The sequence below is a fragment of the Panthera pardus genome, unplaced genomic scaffold (genome assembly GCF_024362965.1).
Source record: "Panthera pardus isolate Hobbes unplaced genomic scaffold, ASM2436296v1 HiC_scaffold_27, whole genome shotgun sequence".
NCBI lineage: Eukaryota > Metazoa > Chordata > Mammalia > Carnivora > Felidae > Panthera > Panthera pardus.
The window spans coordinates 44,199,048-44,222,155 of NW_026526843.1; the positions used below are offsets into that span (position 1 = coordinate 44,199,048).

The 23,108-nt window shown below is 36.9% G+C and overlaps 1 long non-coding RNA gene across 2 annotated transcripts in view; it reads right to left on the minus strand.

The window, feature by feature from the left end:
- Positions 1-23,108, minus strand: part of LOC109256461 (uncharacterized) — a 74,925-nt gene that overhangs the window by 33,426 nt on the left and 18,391 nt on the right. For both annotated transcript variants that reach the window (XR_008418185.1, XR_002075663.2), the window contains exons 3-4: positions 9,341-9,429; positions 1,991-2,171 (exon numbers count right to left, since the gene is read on the minus strand). This is a non-coding gene — a long non-coding RNA (uncharacterized LOC109256461). The remainder of the gene's footprint in view (positions 1-1,990; positions 2,172-9,340; positions 9,430-23,108) is intronic.

Here is a 23,108-nt window from a genome sequence, read left to right on the forward strand (position 1 = left end):
TTGTAAATGACACAATACTCTATATAGAAAATCCAAAAGACTCAACCAAAAAATTTCCTAGCACTAATACATGAATTCAGCAAAGTCACAGAATTAAAAATCAATATGCAGAAATCTGTTGCAATTACAAAATAACCAAGCAGCAAAGAAATCAAGCAATCAATCCCATTTGCAATTGCATCAAAAACAATAAGATATCTAGGAATAAACCTAACCAAAGATGTAAAAGACCTGTACTCTGGAAACTATAGAACACTTATGAAAGAAATGTTATGAAAGCAACACTTACGAAAGAAATATATATAATGGAATATTACTCAGCCATCAAAAAGCATGAAATCTTGCCATTTGCAATGATGTGGATGGAGCTAGAGTGTACTTTGTATTCACTCATATGTGTAATTTAAGAAACAAACAGATGATAACATGGGAAGGGGAAAAAAAGAGAAAGGGAAACAAACCATGAGAAATTCTTAAAGTTAGAGAACAAACTGAGGGCTCATGGAGGGAGTGAGGTGGGGTATGGGGTAGATGGGTGATGGGCACTTAGGAGGGCATTTGTTATGATGATCAATGGGTGATATATGTATGTGATGAATTACTGAATTCTAATCCTAAAACCAGTATTATGCTGTATGTTAACTAACTGGAATTTAGATAAAAATTTGAAAAAAAGGGTTTTACTTCAAGCAGTGGACTTTGAGGTATTATGATTTCCCTTTCCATGTCATCTACTTTTAATTGTAATAAACACCCACTGCTCTTGCAATTACACAAAATATTGAAATGGCTGAAAAACATAAGCATTTTCTTCCCCAACCACAGGTAAGCCATTCACTTTAGAATCAGAATATCCCTCGGTCCAAGGAAGGGAGACAAGATACTGGAGGAGGATTTTCCACGGTATAAGACGATACCATTTTCCAAATTCCAAGCCACACTAATGAGGATCAATATTTTAAATGTTTTCCTGGTTAACTGAAAAAAAAAATAGGACCTTAATTAGTTTTCTTTTGCTGTACCCTGTCAACAGTAAGTTTGAGGGTCTTATAAAATGAAAAGCAGCAGTGGACACTGGCTAAATGTAGGTGCTTAGCAGCCCCCAAAACTCTGTTGAAATCTTAATTTTGTGAGTTTCTAGCCCTGACTTCACTGTACCTCAGTTCCCTGCTGTGTAAATTTGAGCAACAACAGCTCCTCCTCATAGGTTGAAATGAGTAGGTATGGATTTAGCACTTACAACAGTGTGGGGCATGGGGAAATCAGCAATAATATTAACTTTTCTTATCATTATTATCATACCAGACCATTAGTGTTTCTACTACCATTTTTATTATATGGGTTTATATTAAATGGCATGGATTGACCTTCATAGTATGTTTGTTGTAAAAAAGTTTACAAAGTTGTAAGTAGGATATCACTTCATTGCTATTATTAAATATACATGGCTATATTTTCATGGTAAATTTATGAAAATTACAAATTTATTCAACTGTTAGTACCTATCCATAAGTAATAGACTTTTAAACATTTGTAATGAGTTTTATTTTGTTTTCATGTATTTTCTGTTTTTATCTACAATGAAAGTGCCTTGGATTTGAAACTTAAAAAAAGTAATCAGAAAACAAATATCCCCAGCCTTTTCTATAAGAAATGGGCTCAGTGTTAGAATGGGGAACATCCCTAAGTCAAATAAATTAGATAATAGGATGGTTCCAGAACTAATTTATGAATCTACCACATGACAGTCTTAACTGAGCAGCTACAGGGACATACAAATGCCTAGGGGAAGGACAAGCATATCTCTCAAATAAACCTTATATTCTGTAGTGCTATGATTTCTCTATTTCCTAGGATTTAGTGAAGGTTATGAGACAAAAGTATTTTCACAATATGCTTTTTTCTGTTCTCTCCAAATAAATGTACCTTGACCTTTAACTGAAAGCAGGCTTATGGGTTTAACCTCCCAGTTAGCCAAGCAGAGACCCACCTGGGAGAGAAAGGTAAAAGCTGCATGAGGTTGCCCAGCACTCAGCCCACAGCAGCCAGAGGGGAAAATGCTTCAACGCGAGGATTCAGGGAGAACTTCAGTCACAGGCTCCTTCAGACCAGGGCCCAGGGTAATCAACACACGTGGATTAAAACAGCTTTGAAGTATTTTCCTTGTACAACTAAAATAGTAAAAGGAAAGGAAAATATACATGTGCAGAGTACTTATAATACAAATCAGCTAACAATAACATGGATGGACCTTGAAGGCATTATCCTAAATTAAATAAGACAGAAAAAGACAAATACTGTATGATTTCATTTATATACAGAATCTAAACAAATAAACAAAATAAAACCTACAGAAAAAGAGATCAGATTTTTGGTTACCAAGGATGGAGGCTACAGGGAGGGGGGAACTAGATAAAATTACAAACTTCCAGTTATAAGATAGGGAAGTAGTGGTGACAGATGGTAGCTATACTTCTGGTCAGCACAGCATACTATATACACTTTTTGAACCACTATGTTCTATACCTGAAACTAATGTTATATTGTATATCAAGTATACACAAATTAAAAAAAAATAGATTAAGTGGGGCATCCGGGGTGGCTTAGTCTGTTAAGCATCAGACTCTTGACCTCAGCTCAGGTCATGATCTCACCGTTCATGGGTTTGAGCCCCACATGGAGCTGTGTGTTGATGGTGTGGAGTATGCTTGGGATTCTGTCTTTCCTTCTCTCTGCCCCTCCCCTGTTTGTGTGCTCTCACTTTCTTGCTCTCTCTCTCTCTCACTCTATTTTTCTCTGTCAAAATAAATAAACTTAAAAAAATTAAAAATAGATAAGTAGTAGGGATGTAATGTACAAAATGATGACTATAGTTAACGTTGTACGGTATATTTGAAAGTTGTTAATAGAATAGATCCTAAAACTTTTCATCACAATGAAAAAACTTTTTTCTTTTTTTGTGTGTCTTTCTGAGATGATAGATCTTAACTAAAATTATTGTAACCGTTTCACAATATATATAAATCAATCATTATGCTGTATTACCCTTAAACCTATACAGTGCTGTATGTCAATTATATATCAATAAAACTAGAACAAAAATTTAAAAAGAAAAAAAGTATAAAAAATCAGCTCAACTTCAAAATGGAATGCATGCCTAAACCAACCTAGGGATTTGGATGTTAGTCTGGACACAGGACAACAAAATCTCTGCAATCACTGTCATCTTCACCAGGATGGCCCATATTAAAACATAAAAATCGATCATGAACTTATAGTTTATTCTAAAAATGCAAAGGTGTTTCAATATCAAGAAACTTATTGAATATAACCTAGTGTATTCACAGAGCTAAGGAAACAATTACATGACACATTCATATGCAGGAAGGTATTTAATAGCATCAACACTCATGTTTTTAAAAAACGCAATAAAATTGGATTTGGTAGGTAATTTCTTAATGTGAAAATATGTGTACATGCCTCAGACAAAAACCTAGCATTCTACTAAATGGAGAAACACTAAAGGCATTCCTACTAAAGCCCAAGAAACTGAAAACAAATAATAATAATGATCTTGAAATCAAAGAAAGAATGCATTACTTATAGGATGAATATGGTATGAAGGACAACATATTTCTTGCAAAAATTGTGAAGCCCAGAAGGAAATGGCACATTTTTCAAGTGCTGAAATGAAGGAACTGTCAACCTCAAATTCTATCTCCAATTGAATTATCCTTGAAAAATTAATAGCAGTAAAAAAGATATTCTTTTTTTGGCAATTCACAATTTTATTTTATTTTATTTTTTATTTTATTTATTTATTTATTTATTTATTTATATATATATATATTTTTTTTAATTTACATCCAAATTAGTTAGCATATAGTGCAACAATGATTTCAGGAGTAGATTCCTTAATGCCCTTTACCCATTTAGCTCATCCCCCCTCCTAAACAACCCTTCCAGTAACCCTTTGTTTGTTCTTCATATTTATGAGTCTCTTATGCTTTGTCCCCCCTCCCTGTTTTTATATTATTTTTGTTTCCCTTCCCTTATGTTCATCTCTTTTGTCTCTTAAAGTCCTCATATGAGTGAAGTCATACGATATTTGTCTTTCTCTAATTTCACTTAGCATAATACCCTCCAGTTCCACCCACGTTGTTGCAAATGGCAAGATTTCATTCTTTTCGATTGCCAAGTAATACTCCATTGTATGTATATGTCACATCTTCTTTATCCATACATCCATCGATGGACATTTGGGCTCTTTCCATACTTTGGCTATTGTTTATAGTGCTGCCATAAACATTGGGGTGCATGTGTCCTTCAAAACAGCACACCTGTATCCCTTGGATAAATTCCTAGTAGTGCAATTGCTGGGTCATAGGGTAGTTCTATTTTTAGTTTTTTGAGGAACCTCCATACTGTTTTCCAGAGTGCCTGAACCAGCTTGCATTCCCACCAGCAATGCAAAAGCGATCCTCTTTCTCCGCATCCTTGCCAACATCTATTGTTGCCTGAGTTGTTAATGTTAGTCATTCTGACAGGTGTGAGGTGGTATCTCATGGTGGAAGAGCAGTAAAAAAGACATTCATTTTTTTTAATTTTTTTAACGTTTATTTATTTTTGAGACAGAGAGAGACAGAGCATGAATGGGGGAGGGTCAGAGAGAGAGGGAGACACAGAATCTGAAACAGGCTCCAGGCTCTGAGCAGTCAGCACAGAGCCCGACGCGGGGCTCGAACTCACGGACCGCGAGATCATGACCTGAGCCGAAGTCGGACGCTTAACCGACTGAGCCACCCAGGCGCCCCTAAAAAAGACATTCTTAAATGAAGTAAAACTAAAATAATTTGTCACCATCAGATACACCCTAAAGAATGGGTAAAAGAAACAGAAAGGCATCGATATAAGAAGAAATCTAGAAAAATATGGAAGGACAAAAAAACAACAGAAAGCACAAAGTATGGTTAAATATTTTCCTTTTCCTCTTGACATTTCCAAATTTTGTTTGCTGGTTGAAGCAAAAAGTATAACACTATTTGATGTGGTTCTAAATATATGTAGAAGAAATACTGAAGACTATACCACTATAAATGGTAGTTGGCAACAGGATTTTACTGACCACACCAATGGAAAGTGCTGAGCATGCAGGTATTTACCAATAGGTTTGGGGCACCTATTATTCATGAATGTATAAATCAATGAATGAATGGCAGATATACTGAGATAAGGGTACACATTTCCCCCATATTCTAAATAGATGGTTAAGAACTAAATATCACTTCTTAAGGCATTTGGCTACTTTGGCCTCAGTGATCTTTTCTCTTTCCTTAAAAGTATCTCTATTGGAATGCAATGCTTCCCAGATGTTCCAAATTGTCCAAATGTACCTATCTTATTTCATCAGATCCATTCTTTGGTTATTAGATACTTCTGCTGTAAGGTAAAAGGACTCAAGACAGACTAGGAATCATCCTTTGTATCTTTGTTAATCTCAACCTTTGGTAAGTTGGCAGAAATATGAATTTAGAGATAAATGAAAGGAGCATTGTGGGTCCACATAATAAAACACTGAAACTACCCAAAAAGAATAAAGTGATAGAGCCAATTATGTATGTGGCAACATGTGCAGATAACATGATTAAAATCCAGAAACAAACCATCACATACCAGGTGAAATCCTGTGCAGAGATTCTACTGAACACAATTAAAAAGATCAGGTAGCATGAACACATTTGAAAAGGTCAGATAGTATGGACAATAGTAAAATGCACATTTGAGTAAAGTATGCAGAGCTATGTGTCTACCACAACACAGTGACCCAACCATAAGTGGGTGTTTCGTCAAAAAATCCATTCCAGTTGTGGTCATGGTGCCACATTTAACCCTGCAGAAATAAGTGTGCAAAGTGTCTTTCACATGTAAAAGACAGTGAAGTTAAATGCTAAATTTTGCCTAAACTTGTCCAGTGTTGTGCTCTGATATAACCCACTGAACTCATGAAAGGAGTTGAGGCAACAAAAGAGGAGAAAATCTCACTGAGTGATCTCTGGTAGGATGTAGAGATGAAACAAATGAAAGCATGGAGAGAGAGCTAACAGGTGGAGAAAATGTTCTGGTTAAGAATGCGACTGCAGGGGGCACCTGGGTGGCTCAGTTGAGTGTCTGATACTTGATTTCAGCTCAGGTCATGATCCCAGGGTCGTGGGATGGAGCCAGCATTGGGCTCTGCACTGAACGTGGAGCCAGTTTGAGATTCTCTCTCTCTCCACCCCTCCGCCCCCCATCCCTCTCACCTGCTGGAAGTCTCTCAAAAAAAAAAAAAAAAAAAAAAAAAGAATGAGACTGAAGAAGCAGGCAGAAACTTGCTGACAAGATGGGATTCTATAGAACGTGGGGTCAGTGAGAATATTATTTCCAGACACCGTAAGGATCCATTAACAGTAAATCCTTCCCCTTGATATCTGCTTCTGCTTTAATGAAGGTTTAGGGAGCTAAACATCAACTCAGCTTTACTACTGTCAGTGATCCTGGTTCTCTCCTGCCCCCATGGACTAGTGAGACATGTACTTTACTTCTTACCAACAGTTGCATCATTTCAGTGTGTAAGGGGGCTATGTAGCATCCCATTGAAGTAAATGTGTCCTTTTAAGATCTCTAATCGATACCAAACCAGAATGGCCTCAGCCCCCTGGAGTATCCAATCAGTTACTCTGAGGCCTGTCTGCTCACCTGGGAGCCCCCACACTTCAACAGTTACTCTGGACTCCTTGTCACTTCTCTCCTATTCATAATCCACAAGTCCTGATCACTGTGCCAAGCCCACCTCCTCTTTGAAGAGTCTCTGACTACTCCAGTGAGCCATTCCTCCTCTTTATACATTAAGAAGATTCTACAAGGTTCACTATAACTTCTAAAGGACGAGGACCCTGTGAAAGCATTACCATGATCTCTGTAGCCCCTGGGCCACTGAAGGTATAAAGAGTGATGGATGCTCAGTGAACACCTGCATCATGGTGCAGGTCACAGCAGGGGAAGGAACTCACCCTGGGATGGCTCCAGTACTGAGACCCAGGAAGACTCTCAGTGCAGTATCACTCCTTGCCAACCCCCAACCACCTCTTCCTAGAGCTTCCAGTAGGTCCCAGACTCCAGATTATATGCAATTCTGATGTGAGTAAAGAGGGCATCAACAGAGAAGAAACGTACAATTGTTCCCATGTGAGGGGTGAGGAATTTTCCCTCAGCCCAGCTCCTTTACACTGCATATCACACAGATGGCACCAAATTTCCCATAAAATATGTGTTTGTGTGTATGTGTTTCCCTTCTTACATTCCCAAATGCTCACTAAAATATAGTAATTTTGTTGAAACTAAGAAACAACTTCCCTGTTAAAGATCAGAAGAGCTGGAATGGGAAGGCTGCAAACATTGGCATTATGCATGATGTACCAAATACTGCACTGGAATCTTGAAGAGCTTCTCTTCTTGAATTCCTCACAATACTCCCTGAGTGTAAGGACCAGGAGGGACATATGCAACATGTAATTTTAATAAACAGGTGTAAAGTTAGATTATATACCTATGTAATAATTAATATATAGTAAATACATTACATATTATAATATTCATTTTAAATTACATAACATATATCATCATATATATTTATTAATTGTATATAGTTATTGCATAATATGCTATATTATAAGTAATTATGTATAATAAATATATAGAATATTAGATATATTTAATGTATAATATATTATGTAAAATATATATGACATATTATGTATATATTAAAGAAGTCAGCAAGCTGGAAAATAGCTGTATGTTTATATAGTTAAAATGTGTAAAACCATATTTTATTTTGTTCAGGGAAGCTAAGAGAATATATATTAAAAGTTCTCAACCCAAGAAAAAAAATTTGTACTTATGTGTGGTGATCAATGCTAACTAGACTTATTGTAGTGATCATTTTGTAATATATACAGGTATTGAATTATTATTTTGTATACCTGAAACTAATATAATGTTATATATCAACTATATCTCAATAGAAAAAAAAGAGAGAGAATGCACATAAAAAACAATAACTTAGAAACACACCACAAATAAATAAATAATATGAGAAAAGAATCATCTTTAATCAGTCAGACAAGTCAAAAATATAATGTAGGGGGTGCCTGGCTGGCTCAGTTGGTAGAGCATGTGACTCTTGATCTTAGGGTTGTGAGTTCAAGCCCCACGTTGGGCCTAGAGCTTATCTTTAAAAAATAATAAAAATGAAGACAGTCACAAAAAGAAAAATATAAAAAATAATATAGAATATGGGTCTCATTATGCAAAGAATATATCAACATGGGTTTATAGATATTTGTGTGTGGTTAAAATTAGTGTATTAGATATAGAGAAAAAGAATCTGAGAATAGTTTTGAATAAACTAACAGTGACTATCTTTGTATTATGTGGGTGGAGAAGGTGGAGACAGAAAGGACATACAGAATAAGTTTAATTTCTAATGCAAATTTTGATATTGCTTGATGTATCTTAAACAACAAAACCATTAACTGGTGATGTGACAAATACTGAAAGGTGGGGGTGTGCCTAAGGGCCACTGCCAAACACTCTTAAGCAAAACAAAGGAGTACTCACTGAATCTGAAACAAAGATATTTCCACACAAGGCAAAAACCCAGCACAGGCTATGTGCACTCTTTATCTCTTGATAGATATGTGTTCCAGGCCCAAGGCCCACTCTTATGTGACTGAGTGGGGGTTAAAAGACTGTGCACATAAGAATTCCTTTATAAACAGGAAAGAATATAGCAGAATCACAACTAGTGTGTAGAAAATTCCAGAAAGCTTTGCCTATACAATAAAATCCATACACAAGCCTCACTCTCTCCCATTACCTTATCCTTTTCCAACTTCCCTAGAAGAGGCTTTTACACCTGCAACTCTGACTCTGATCGCTAGGTGGCATCTTTCTCCATTTTCTACACGTTATTTTTACCAATGAAAAAGCATAATTTTTTTATAATCATAAATAAAATGTTTCCTCAAAGGAGATTATTAAACAATAAGTACTTAGTGATCACAACTTTCTTTTGAAAATTCATATGTTTATAAAAATATTGAGAGAACATATACATAATTTCCTATTCTGCTTATTCCTACATCTACATCTCATTAATTTATTAATGTGTATTGGGTGTTTACTTTGTGCCAGGCACTGTCAGTTCAATTCAGTATCTGTATCCTACACTTTGTCTCCCTTGATCTCCATACCTGCATAAGTGGAAAGGTCCACAGGCAGCAAAATGGATGTTAATGCTCACCCTATGAGGTGTTGAGGCTTGACCTCAAATGGACTCCATTTCAAGCAAATTTAGTCCAATTTTCATCCTGAGTCCCAGAAATTCAGCATCTAAACAGGAAATCACAGTGTTTAGAGGTCAGAATTTTAACCCTAGAAAACGGTTGCACCTTGTAACTGAAACCTTTTTTGCATATTGCAAACAGGCTCCTACTTCCTTCTCCAAGGTCTCACTCACAGAAAGTAAAGAACAACGTCAATCTTGTTTCTTCTCATAAAACTATCTATAGATTTTGCTTTCTCCTCTAGCCTTTTGTTAGGTGAGTATGATTTATTTCTGAACTGGATTTTTTGCCTGCCTTATCACTAAAGAGAAGATCTTCCATTTAGTATTCTCAGATAAACATGAAGTTTCTGCTTCATGTTAAGGCCTCCTCTGTCAGTTGGAGGGGCCTGGACCTAGAACCATAGGAAACATAAAAGGATAGAGCAAGAGTATCAAAGACAAGGAGGACTAAAACCCTTGTCCAAACATCTAATTTTCCTGATTTGTGAAATAGTTTTCATAGATTTCTCACATCATATTCACCTTCCCTCAGAGTTCATCTTAGATACTCTGTGAGGAAACAGGATTCTGATGCATTGCTAGAGATAATGTAAAATTTCCGTGGTGGGGATTTGATGCTATCTAGTAAAATTACACAGGTATTTATTCTTGGAACCAGAAATCATTCTCCTAAGAATCTACCCCAAAGAAAAAAATGCAAAAAGACAAAAAAGCATAAGCATAAAACCATCCCTTGAAGAACAATTCATAGTAGCATAAGACTAGACACATGACAGATGTCAATCAATAAGGGATTGGTTGAATAATCTAAGGTAAACCTACATCCTAGAGTACTATACAGCTATAAAAACCAGTGGGTGCTCCCTTTCTATACTACTATGAAGTGATCTCCAGGATACATTGTTCGGTGAAAAACAAGGTGTACAAAGTATGTAAAGTATTCAAAGTTGCTCCTGTCCAATACAGAAACCACTAGTCACACATGGTATTTAAACTTAATAAACCATATTTAAATAACACTATAAACTCAGTTCCTCACTAGCATTCACTGTGTTCATATTGAGCAACAGAGATACAGAAAATTTTCATTTCCACAGCAATTTCTATTGGACTGCACTGTTGCAGAATAAGCCACATTTTACCTATGAACAGGGGTAAAAACTAACAAAGATGTTAAATTTGCTTATATTTTTAAAAACTGAAAGGATAGGGGTGCCTGGGTGGTTCAGTCGATTAAGTGTCCGACTTGGGCTCAGGTCATGATTTCACATGGTTTGTGAGCTCAAGCCCTGCATCAGGCTCTGTGTTGACAGCTCAGAGCCAGGAGCCTGCTTCAGATCCTGTGTCTCCCTCTCTATCTGCCCCTCCCCCACTCCCACTCTGTCTCTGTCTTTCAAAAATAAATCAAATGATAAAAAATTTTTAAAAAGAAGTTGGAAGTTACTACTCCATTCTTAAAAGTTAAAAAGCTTAATGAACTGAAAAAAATCAAGAACTCTTCTTAGATCCATAAGAGATATGAGATACTAACTACCAACCTAGAATTCTGTACCCTGTAAAATTATCCTTCAAAAACTGAATAAAGACTTCCTCAGAAAAAGAAAATGAGGGAATTTGTTGCCAGTAGATGTGCCTTGCATTAAGTGTTAGAAGTTCTTTAGAGACAGGGAAAATGCTATAGGTAGAAAACTCATATCTACATAAAAAAGGAAGAGCATTAAAGGAATAAGTGAAGGTAAAATAAAAACTTTTCTTTCTTCATTCTTAATTGATCTAACAAGTTTATTCAAAATAATGATAGCAATACTGTCTTTGACTATCTATATGCTTATGTATAAGTAAAATGAATGCCAGCAATGAGACTAGGATATGAGGGAGGAATTAGGATTATTTGGTTATTATTAAGTACTTACATTACTCATGAAGCTGTATAATGTTATTGGAATGTAGATTTGGATTAAATATAAATATAGGGATTGTAGATTTGGATTAAAGATAAATATTGCAATTTCTAGAACAACCACTAAACAAAGTTTTTTTTGCTGTTGTTTTTTTTTTAAGTGTAATGGAAAGGGGTGCCTAGTTGGCTCAGTCAGTAGAGCTTGAAACTCTTGATCTCAGGCTTGTGAGTTTGAGCCCCACATTGGGTGTACAAGTTACTTTAAAAATATAAAATCTTAAAAAAATATATAATTGATATACTCCAAGAAAGAAGAGAAAATGGAGTCATATAAAAGGCTCAATTAAAACTACAAAATGCAGGGGCACCTGGGTGGTTCACTTGGTTGAGCATCTGACTTCGGCTCAGCTCATGATCTCACAGTTGTGAGTTCGAACTCCGCATTGGTCCTTGTGCTGACAGCTCAGAGCCTAGGGCCTGCTTCAGATTCTGTCTCCCTCTCTCTGCCTTTCCCATGCTCATGCTCTGTCTCTCTCTGTCTCTCAAAACTAAACTTTAAAAAATTAAAAAAAAATAAAATTAAAAAACACAGAAAAAGGATAGGAGAAAAACAGAAGTAGAAAACAAGGGCAATAAATAGAAAGCAGTGCCAACTATACTAGATATTAATCTAACTATATCAATAATCACTAAATGTATCAATTAAAAGACAGAGATTATCAAAGTAGACCAAAAAATAAGACCCAACAATATGATATCTACAAGAAACACTCTTTATGTATAATGACATAATATGATACCTACAAGAAACCCTATTTAAGTATAATGACACATATATATTAAAAGTAAATGGATGGACACCCCATGTTCATTGAAGCATTATTTACAAAAGCCAAAATATCAAAGCAACCTAAGTGTCCACTGATAGATGAATGGATAAAGAAGATTTGCTATATATATGTTTGCATGTGTGTATGTGTGTAATGAAATATTACTTAGACATAAAAAAAGAATGAAATCTTGCCACTTATGACAACATGAATGGACACAGAAATTATTATGCTAAGTGAAATAGGTCAGTCAGGAAAAAGACAAATACCATATGATTTCACTTATAGTTGGAATCCAAAAAACAAAACAAACATAAAGATAGAAATAGACTCATAAACATGGAGAACAAACTGGTAGTTGCCACATAGGAGGAGAGTGGGGGGATGGGCAAAGTAGGTGAAAGGGATAAAGAGGTACAAACTTCCAGTTATAAAATAAGCAAGTCATGGGGATGAAAAGTACAGCATAGAGAATATACTCAATAATATTGCAATAATTCTATATGGAGACAGATGATAACTACACTTATTGTGGTGAGCATTTTGTAATGTATATAACTGACAAATCACTATGTTGCACACCTGAAACTAATATAATACTGTGTGTCAACTATACTTAAATAAAAAAAAATTGAAAAAGTAAATGGATGGAGAAAGACATACCATACTAACACTAATCAAAAGAAAGCAGGAATTGCTATATTAATATTAAACATAGTACACATCAAAGTAGAGGAAGTTATTAGGAATGAAAAAAGGGCATCATATAATGATAAAGGGATCAGTTCACCAAGAAGACATAATGATTCTTAACATGTATGTGCTTAACAACATAGTGTCACAACATATAAAGCAGAGGTGCCTGGGTGGCTCAGTCGGTTGAGTGTCTGACTCTTGACTTTGGCTCAGGTCATGATCTCACAGTTCATTAGTTCAAGCCCTACACTGGGCTTGGCGCTGCCAGTGCAGAGCCTGCTTGGGATTCTCTGTCTCTTCCCCCTCTCAACTCCTCCCCTGCTCACTCACTCTCTCTCAAAATAAATAAGTAAACTTAAAAATATTTTGTAAAAGTATATAAAGCAAAAACTGATAAAACTGCAAAACTTTGAGAAATATATAAATCTATTATAGTTGGACATTTCTTTTTTTTTTTTTAATTTTTTTTTCATATTTATTTATTTTTGAGACAGAGAGAGACAGAGCATGAACAGGGGAGGGTCAGAGAGAGAGGGAGACACAGAATCTGAAACAGGCTCCAGGCTCTGAGCTGTCAGCACAGAGCCCGATGCGGGGCTCGAACCCACGGACCGTGAGATCATGACCTGAGCCGAAGTCGGACGCTTAACCGACTGAGCCACCCGGGCGCCCCTAGTTGGACATTTCAACAGCCCTCTATCAAAAATTGGCATATCTAGCAGCAAAAAAAAATAGTAAAACAAGTTTAACTCAACAGCACCATCAATCAATTGGATATAGTGGACATCTATAGACTACTTCATTTAACAACAGCAGGGTACACAGTCTTCTTAAACTCACATGTAACATTCACCAAGACAGATCACATTCTGGGCCATAAAACATGCTGAACAAATTTTAAAAGAGAGAAATCATGCAATGTCTGCTCTCAGACCACAATGGGATTGAAGAGAAATCGATAAAGAAAGATAGCTGGAAAATACCACAATACTTGGAGGTTAAACAACACATCTATAAATAAAGCATGAGTCAAAAAAGAAATCTCAAGAGAAATTTTTTTAAATTATTTAACGTTTATTTATTATTGAGACACAGAGAGACACAGAGCATGAGCAGTGGCGGGGCAGGGAGAGAGAGAGACACAGAATCTGATGTGGGGCTCAGAGCCCGATGTGGGGCTCGAACTCACGAACCGCGAGATCATGACCTGAGCCAAAGTCGGTCGCTTAACCAACTGAGCCACCCAGGTGCCCCGAGATAAATTTTTAAATATTTAAAAACTAAACAAACATTACAACTTACCAGGATTTGTAGGATGCAATGAAATCAGTGCTTAGAAAGAAATATATAGCAGTTAATGAATATATTAGAAAGAAGAAAGATCCAAAATCAATAATATAAGCTTCTGCCTTAGAAAATTAGAAAAAAAATAAGGGCACCTGGGTCGCTCAGTCAGTTGAGAACCCGACACTTGGTTTCAGCTTCGGTCACGATCCCAGAGTTGTGGGATTGAGCCCCATGTCAAACTCAGCACTGAGCGTGGAGCCTGCTTAGGATTCTCTATCTCTCCCTCTCTCTTTCTCTCTCTCTCTCTCTCTCTCTCCCTCTCTCGCTCTGTCCCTCTCACCTGTTTGTGTACTCTCTAAAAAAAAAAATAGAAAAAAGAAGAGCAAATTAAATCCAAAGTGAAAGAAAAGAAATAATAAAGTTTAGAGCAGAAATCCATGAAATTAAAAACAAGAAATCAATACAGAAAATCGATGAAACCAAAAGCTGGTTCTTTGAGAAGACCCCTCACAAAAAATAACTTTAGGTGGATGATAAACCTAAATGAAAAGAAGGTGACACAGGAAAAAATCAAGATGACCTTGGATATAACTTTTTAGATACAACACCAAAAGCATGATCCATGAAAGAAATAATTGATAAGCTGATTTCATTAAAATAAAAATCTTCTGCTCTAAGAAAAACAGCATCAAGAAAATGAAAAGACAATACACGGACTGGGAAAAAAATATTTGTAGAAGACATATCTAATAAAGGACAATTATCAAAAATACAAAAGGAACTCTTAAAATTTAACAATAAGAAAACAAGCAACGCAATTAAAAAATGTGCCAAAGACCTTAACAGACACCTCACCAAAGAAGATATACAGATGTAAATTAGTCATATGAAAAAATGGTCTACGAGTTTAGTTTAAAATGGCAGAGTAGCAGGGGGGTCCTATGCTTGCCTCATCCCTTCAACTCAGCCAGATAAATATCAAATCATTCTAAACAACCAAGAAATTGATCTGAAGACTGAGAGAACAAACTACATAACTAGAGGGAGACAAGAGGCCACACATCGTGGAAGGAAGGAGGTGCAGAGATATAATTTGGGGGAGAAAAGGATCATCGGTGCTGCGGAGGGGAGAGGGCCCTCATCACAGACAAATGTGAGAGAGAGAGAGAGCAGCATACAGGGGATCGCACAAGAAAAACACTTCCCCAAAACCATTGGGAAAATAAGAGGGGATGATTATCTTGAGTTTTTACAACCAGTGGAGCTTGAAAACTGGAGTTCTAGATGTCTGCACCATGGTTGGTATGGAGCCTAGTGGATGCAGCAGTGCTTCTGTGGAGAACGAGGGCAGAGGACCAGAAGAAGAGTGTGAAATCTGAGGATACCCTGGGATGCACTGGAATAGAAAGTTTCTCATTATTGGAGAGCCTCTGAGAGAGGTAGCATTATCTCTCAGGGGACAAAAGATTCAACAGGCACTATCGCTGCCTCATTTCTTAGCAGAGGGGTAAAGACACCTGCTGAGGGCACCTAACACGGTTGCCAGCTTTTTGCTACACTCTACTCTGAACTCGAAGCTCCTGAGCCTTGGTGTGACTGCCCTTCTGAACAAATGGCACCCACCCCAATGAAGCAAGACCCTCCCCCAGAAGACCAGTTTGGGTCCATGGCCCACCTGTCCTTAAAGTTTGGATTTTTGAAACTCAGCTGCATGTCTAAGATAAAAAAACAAGAACACTGCACCAACAGGGAGGCATATGGCCTGGACACAGACAAGGTGAAGGTATGGATCTGTGGGATGCCTGGGACACACAAATGGAGATTGTTCACTATTCTGTTAGGGTTTCTGGGCAGAAGTGGTGTGAACTCCCCTCTCTGGGGATGAAGGAGATGGCTGGCACCATTATTTTTCTCCCCCTCTCCCCCACCCATCACCACAGACTGACTTCAGTGAGCAGAACACCACAAACACTGAAGGCCTCACCACCTACACCAAGCCCTGCCCCCCCTGTGCTCTGCAAGTGCTTCTTTACTAGTACAAGTGTACTTGAGAACTACAGTGGTAGGAGGCTCCTCCCCCAGAAGACCAGCACAAACACCTGCACACACCAAGCCTACTTACCATAGAGTGCTACCAAGCTTCACCTCTAGTGGAAATAGGATCTGGTCTCTTTTAACAAGCAGACCAGAGCACATCTAGTTAAAACTATCCTGTCTCTGGACAAGGTGAAAACACTCCCCACTGCAGGCAAGGAGAAATTCTGAAGGGAATTAACCTCAGGGAAAGAGCAGCCAAAACACACAAGCAGAGTGCATACAACATACACCAGAAACACTTCCTGAAGCACCAGATCCTAGATAGTATAAGACCACGTCTTCATAAAGTCACTACTGTCAGGAGCAGTAAACATAGCAAGATTTCCTAACACACAGAAGACAGAGACATGACAAAATGCCAAGATGGAAAAATTAATCCTAAAAGAAAGAAGGAGAAAAGATCACAGCCAGGGATCTAATTGAAACAAATATAAGTAATATGCCTGATCCAGAATTTAAAACAACAATCATAAGGATACTGTCCAGGCTTGAGAAAACCATAGAAGTCAGCAGGGAGTCCTTTACCACCAAGACAAAAGACCTAAAAACTAGCCAGGTTGAAATAAAAAATGGTATAACCACGATGTGAAACCAGTTGTATGTAATGACCACAAGGATGGAAAAAGCAGAAAAGCACGTAAGTGATATATATAGAAGATAAAATGATGGAAAATAGTGAAGCTGAAAAGAAGAGAGAAAGAAACATATTGGATCATAATGTAGACTTAAGGAACTCAGTTATTCCATAAGGTGTAATAGCATTCATATCATAGGAGTCCCAGAATAAGAACAGAGGGTAAAGGGGGCAGAAGGTTTATTTCAGCAAATTATACCTGAAAACCTCCCTAATTTGGGGAAGGAACCAGATAACCAAATGCAGGAGGCACAGAGACCACACATCAAAATCAACAAAAGTCAGGCAACCAAGACATATTGTAGTAAAATTTTCAAAATACAGAGATAAGGAAAAAGTCTTAAAAGCAGCAAGTGAAAAGAAATCCTTCACTTACAAGGGAAGGCAAAGTGGAAAGAAATCCTTGACTTACAAGGGAAGACAAATCAGGTTAGCAGAATCCACAGAAACTTAGTAACCAAGAAAGGAATGGCAAGATATATTCAACATGCTGAATGGGAAATAATGTAGCCAAGAATACTTCACACCAGCAAGACTGTCATTCAGATTAGAAGAAAAAAGAGTTTCCCAGACAAACAAACTAAAGGAACTTATGACCATTAAACCAACCTTGCAAGAAGTATTAAAGGGGACTCTGAGTAGAAAGGAAAGACCAAAAGTGACAAAGACTAGAAAGAAACAGAGAAAATTTCCAGAAATAATAACTTAACAGGTAATACAATGGAATTAAATTCATATCTATTAATAATCACTTTGACTGTAAAATGGATTAAATATTCCAATCAAAAGGCATAGGGTATCAAGATGGATTAAAAAAAAGAACTTTCTATATGTTGCCTACAAAAAAAGATTCATTTTAGACATAAAAACACATGCAGATTGAAAGTGAGGGGATGAAGAACCATTTATCATGCTAAAGGACATCAAAAGTAAGCCAGAATAGCCATAATTACATCAAACTAGAATTTAAACTAAAGACTGTAACAAATGATGAAGAAGGGCACTATATCATAATGAAGGAGTCTATCCATCAAGAAGATCTAACAGTTGTAAACATTTATGCCCACAACTTGAAGCACACAAATATATAAAACAATAACAAACATAAAGAAACCCATTGTGAACAATACAGTAATAGTAGTGGACTTTAATCCCCACTTTCAGCAATGGACAGATCATCTAAGCAGAAAATCAACAAGGAAACAATGGGTTTCAATAACACACTGGCCCAGATGGACTTACCAGATATATTCAGAACATTTCATCATACAGCAACAGAATACACATTCTTTCTGAGTGCACATGGGACATTCTCCAGAATATATCAGATACTGGTCAAAACTCAGGCCTCAACAAACACAAAGAGATTGAGATCATACCATGCATATTTTCCAACTACAATGCTATGAAAATAGAATGCAACCACAAGAAAAAAAATTGCAAACACCACGAATACATGAAGGTGAGAGACATCTTACTAAAGAAACAAAGGATTGACCAGGAAATCAAAGATGAAATTAAAATTGCATGGAAATATGGGGGCCTGGGTGGCTCAGTCGGTTAAGGGTCAAACTCTTAATTTCAGCTCAGGTCATGATCTCACAGTTTTTGGGTTCTAGCACCACATTGAGCTCTGCACTGGCAGCACAGCATGTGCTTGGGATTCTCTGTCTCCCTGTCTCTTTCCCTCCCCTGCTCTTGCTCTCACTCTATCTCCATAAATAAATAAATAAATAAATAAACTTTTTTTTTTTTTTAATACATGAAGCTTTCCCCCTAAGGTCAGTAACAAGACAGGGATGTCCATTCTCACCACTGTTACTCAACATAGTATTGGAAGTCTTAGTTTCTGCAATCAGACAACACAAAGAAATAAAAGGCATCCAAATCAGCCAGGAGGAGGTCAAACATTCACTCTTCGCAGATGACATAATACTCCACATGGAAAACCCAAATGATTACACCAAAACTGCTAGAACTGAGTCATGAATTCAGCAAAGTTGCAGTATATAAAATCACACAGAAATCGGTTTCATTCCTATACACCAACAATGAAGCAACAGAAAGAGAAATCAAGGAATCGATCCCATTTAAAATTGCACCCAAACCCATAAAATATCTAGGAATAAATCTAACCAAAGAAGTGAAACATCTATCCACTGAAAACCATAGAAAGCTTATGAAAGAAATTAAAGAAGAAACAAAAAAAAAATGGAAAAAGATTCCATGCTCCTGTATAGGAAGAACAAATATTGATAAAATGTCAATACTACCCAAAGCAATCTACATATTCAATGCAATCCCTATCAAAATAACACCAGCATTCTTCACAGAGCCAGAACAAAGATTCCTAAAATTTGTATGGAACCAGAAAAGACCCCGAATAGCCAAAGCAATCTTGAAAAAGAAAACCAAAGCAGGAGGCATCACAATCCCAGACTTCAAGCTACACTACAAAGCTGTAAACATCAAGTATGGTACTGGCACAAGAACAGACACTGAGATCAAAGTAACAGAATAGAGAACCCAGAAATGGACCCACAAACGTATGGCCAACTAATTTTTGACAAAGCAGGAAAGAATATCCAGTGGAATAAAGACAGTCTCTTCAGCAAGTGGTGCTGGGAAGACTGGACAGAGACATGCAGAAGAATGGACCTGAACCACTTTCTTACACCATACACAAAAATAAACTCAAAATGGATGAGTGAAAGACCTCAGTGTAAGACAGGAAGCCATCAAAATCCTTGAGGAGAAAGCAGACAAAAACCTCTTTGATCTTGCCCACAGCAACTTCTAACTCAACACGTCTCTGGAGGCAAGGGAAGTAAAGAAAAAATGAACTACTGGGACCTCATCAAAATAAAAACTTCTGCACAGTGAAGGAAACAATCAGCAAAACTAAAAGGCAACCAACAGAATGGTAGAACATATTTGCAAACGACATATCAGATAAAGGGTTAGTATCCAAAATCTATAAAGAACTTATCAAACTCAACAAACAATAATAATAATAATCCAGTGATGAAATGGGCAAAGACATGAATAGACACTTCTCCAAAGAAGACACCCAGATGGCCAATCGACATGAAAAAATGCACAACATCACTCATCGTCAGGGAAATACAAATGAAAACCACAATGAGATACCACCTTAAACCTGTCAGAATGGCTAACATTAACAACTCAGGCAACAACAGATGTTGCCAAGAATGTGGAGAAAGAGGATCTCTTTTGCATTGCTGGTGGGAAAGCACACTGGTGCAGCCACTCTGGAAAACAGTATGGAGGTTCCTCAAAAAACTAAAAATAGAACTACCCTACAACCCAGCAATTTCACTACTAGGTATTTATCCAAGGGATACAGGTATGCTGTTTCGAAGGGACACATGCACCCTCATGTTTATAGCAGCACTATCAACAATAGCCAAAGTATGGAAAAAGCCCAAATGTCCATCGATGGATGAATGGATAAAGAAAATGTGGTACATATATACAATGGAGTATTACTCAGCAATCAAAAAGAATGAAATCTTGCCATTTGCAACAATGTGGATGGAACCAGAGGGTATCATGCTAAGCGAAATTAGTCAGAGAAAGACAAATATCATATGACTTCACACATATGAGGACTTTAAGAGACAAAGCAGACGAACATAAGGGAAGGGAAGCAAAAATAATATAAAACAGGGAGGGGAACAAAGCATAAGAGATTCACAAATATTGAGAACAAACAGAGGGTTACTGGAGGGTTTCTGGGAGGGGGGGATGGGCTAAATGCGTAGGGGGCATTAGGGAATCTACTCCTGAAATCATTGTTGCACTATATGCTAACTAATTTGGACGTAAATTTTTAAAAAGACACTAAAAAATACATGAAGCAAATGAAAATATGGCAATCTAAAATCTTTGGGATGCCACAAAACACTCATAGGAGGGAAGTATATACAATACAGGCCTACTTCAAGAAGCAAGAAAAATTTCAAATACATGTGGGAGATGCAGGAGAGAAGCATCAAAGGAAAATACTTCAAAAAGGAAGGGCTGGAGAAGGTTCAAGGCCTTAGGACATGTTTGCACAGCTGAACAGCTGGGCTGAGGCTCATAAGGACTGCCTAGAGCCATTAACATTGTCCAAGGCCAGATCCTCCTTCACACCCTGACCCTTCCTAGTGTTATAGAAACCAATTAACTCAAAATTCAACTTTGAAAAGCTAAACTATTAGATTGATTAACACACTTGCTTAGCTGAATTTATACACGTAGTCTTTAGCAATTATCCTAACAAAAAGAAGCTTCATTCTGGAGTCAGGGCCTCATTTGGACTCGAGTATGAGGACCTTCACTTACTGCACTTTGTTTGCAGGCTCATCTTTTGCAACTCCCACCATACTCCCTGCAACAAATAGACAACCTAAATTTACACCTAACAGAGCTGGAAAAAAAAATAACAAATGAAGCCTAAAGCCATCATAAGGGAAATAATAAAGATTAGAGCAGAAGGGAACCTGGGTGGCTCAATTAAGCATCTGACTTCATTTTGGCTAAGGTCATAATCTTGCAGTTCGTGGTAATAAATCTTGTGTCAGGCTCCTCACTGAAAGCACGGAGCCTGCTTGGGAGCCTCTCTACCTGTCTCTCTGCCCCTTCCCTGTGCATACCTTCTCTCTCAAAACAAATAAATAAACTTAAAAAAAGGTTAGAGCAGAAATAAACGACACAGAAACAGAAAACAAACAAACTAAAAACTCAGTAGAAAAGAGCAATGAAACAAGGAGCTATTTCTTTAAAAGAATTAATAAAATTGATAAACCCTTAGCCAGACTTATCAAAAAGAAAAGGGAAAAGACCCTAATAAATGAAATCACAAATAAAAGAGGAGAGATCACAGCCAACACCACAGAAATACAAACAATTATAAGAGAATATTGTGAAATATCACGTGCCAAAAAATTGGGCAATCTGGAAGAAATGCATAAATTCCTAGAAATGTATAAACTACCAAAACTGAAACAGGAAGAAATAGAAAATTTTTACACATTCATAACCACCAAAGAAATTGAATCAGTAATCAAAAATTTCCCAACACACAAACTTCCAGGGCCAGAAGGCTTCCCAAAAAATTCTACCAAACATTTGAAGAAGATTTCATAACTATACTTCTCAAATTGTGCCAAAAACTAGGAATGGAAAGAAAACTTCCAAACTCATTCTACAAGGGCAGCATTACTTTGATTCCAAAACTAGACAAAGATGCCACTAAAAAGGAGAATTACAGGCCAATATCCCTGATGAACATGGATGCAAAAATTCTCAACAAGATATTAGTAGATCTATTTTCAACAGTATATTAAAAAAATTATTCACCATGATCAAGTGGGATTTATTCCTGGGCTGCAGAGCTCGTTCAATTTTCACAAATCAACGTAATACACCATGTTAATAAAAGAAAGTGTAAGAACCATATGATCCTGTCAATAGATGCAGAAAAAGCATGTGACAAAATACAGCATCCATTCTTGATAAAAACCCTCCACACAAAAAAAGTTAAAAAATAAAAAAAAAAATTAAAAAAAAACCCTCCACAAAGTAAAGATAGATGGGACATAACTCAACATCATAAAGGACGTATAAGAAAGACCCACAGTTGATATCATCCTCAATGGAGAACAACTGAGAGCTTTTTGCCTAAGCTCAGGAACAGGACAGGGATGTCCACTCTCACTACTGTTGTTAAACATAGTACTGGAAGTCGTAGTCTCAGCAATCAGACAACAAAAGAAATAAAAAGCATCCAAAATGGCAAAGAAGAGGTAAAACTTTCACTATTCATAGATGCCATGATTTTCTATGTAGAAAACCCACAAGACTCCACCATAATATTGCTAGAACTGATACATAAATTCAGTAAAGTCTCAGGTTACAAAATCAACATACAGAAATCTGTTGCAATTCTATATGACAACAAAGAAGCAGCAGAAAGAGAAATCAAGGAACCAATCCCATTTACAATTGCACCAAAAAACATAAGATACATAAGAGTAAACCTAACCAAAGAGGTAAAAACCTGTACTCTGAAAACTATAGAACAATTATGAAAGAAATTGAAGGGGACACAAAGAAATGGAAATACATTCCATACTCGTGAATTGGAAGAACAAACATTGTTAAAATGTCTATACTATCCAAAGGAATCTACACATTTAATGTAATCCCCATCAAAATACCACCAGCATTTTTTACAGAGCTAGAAGAAACAGTGCTAAAGTCTGTATGGAA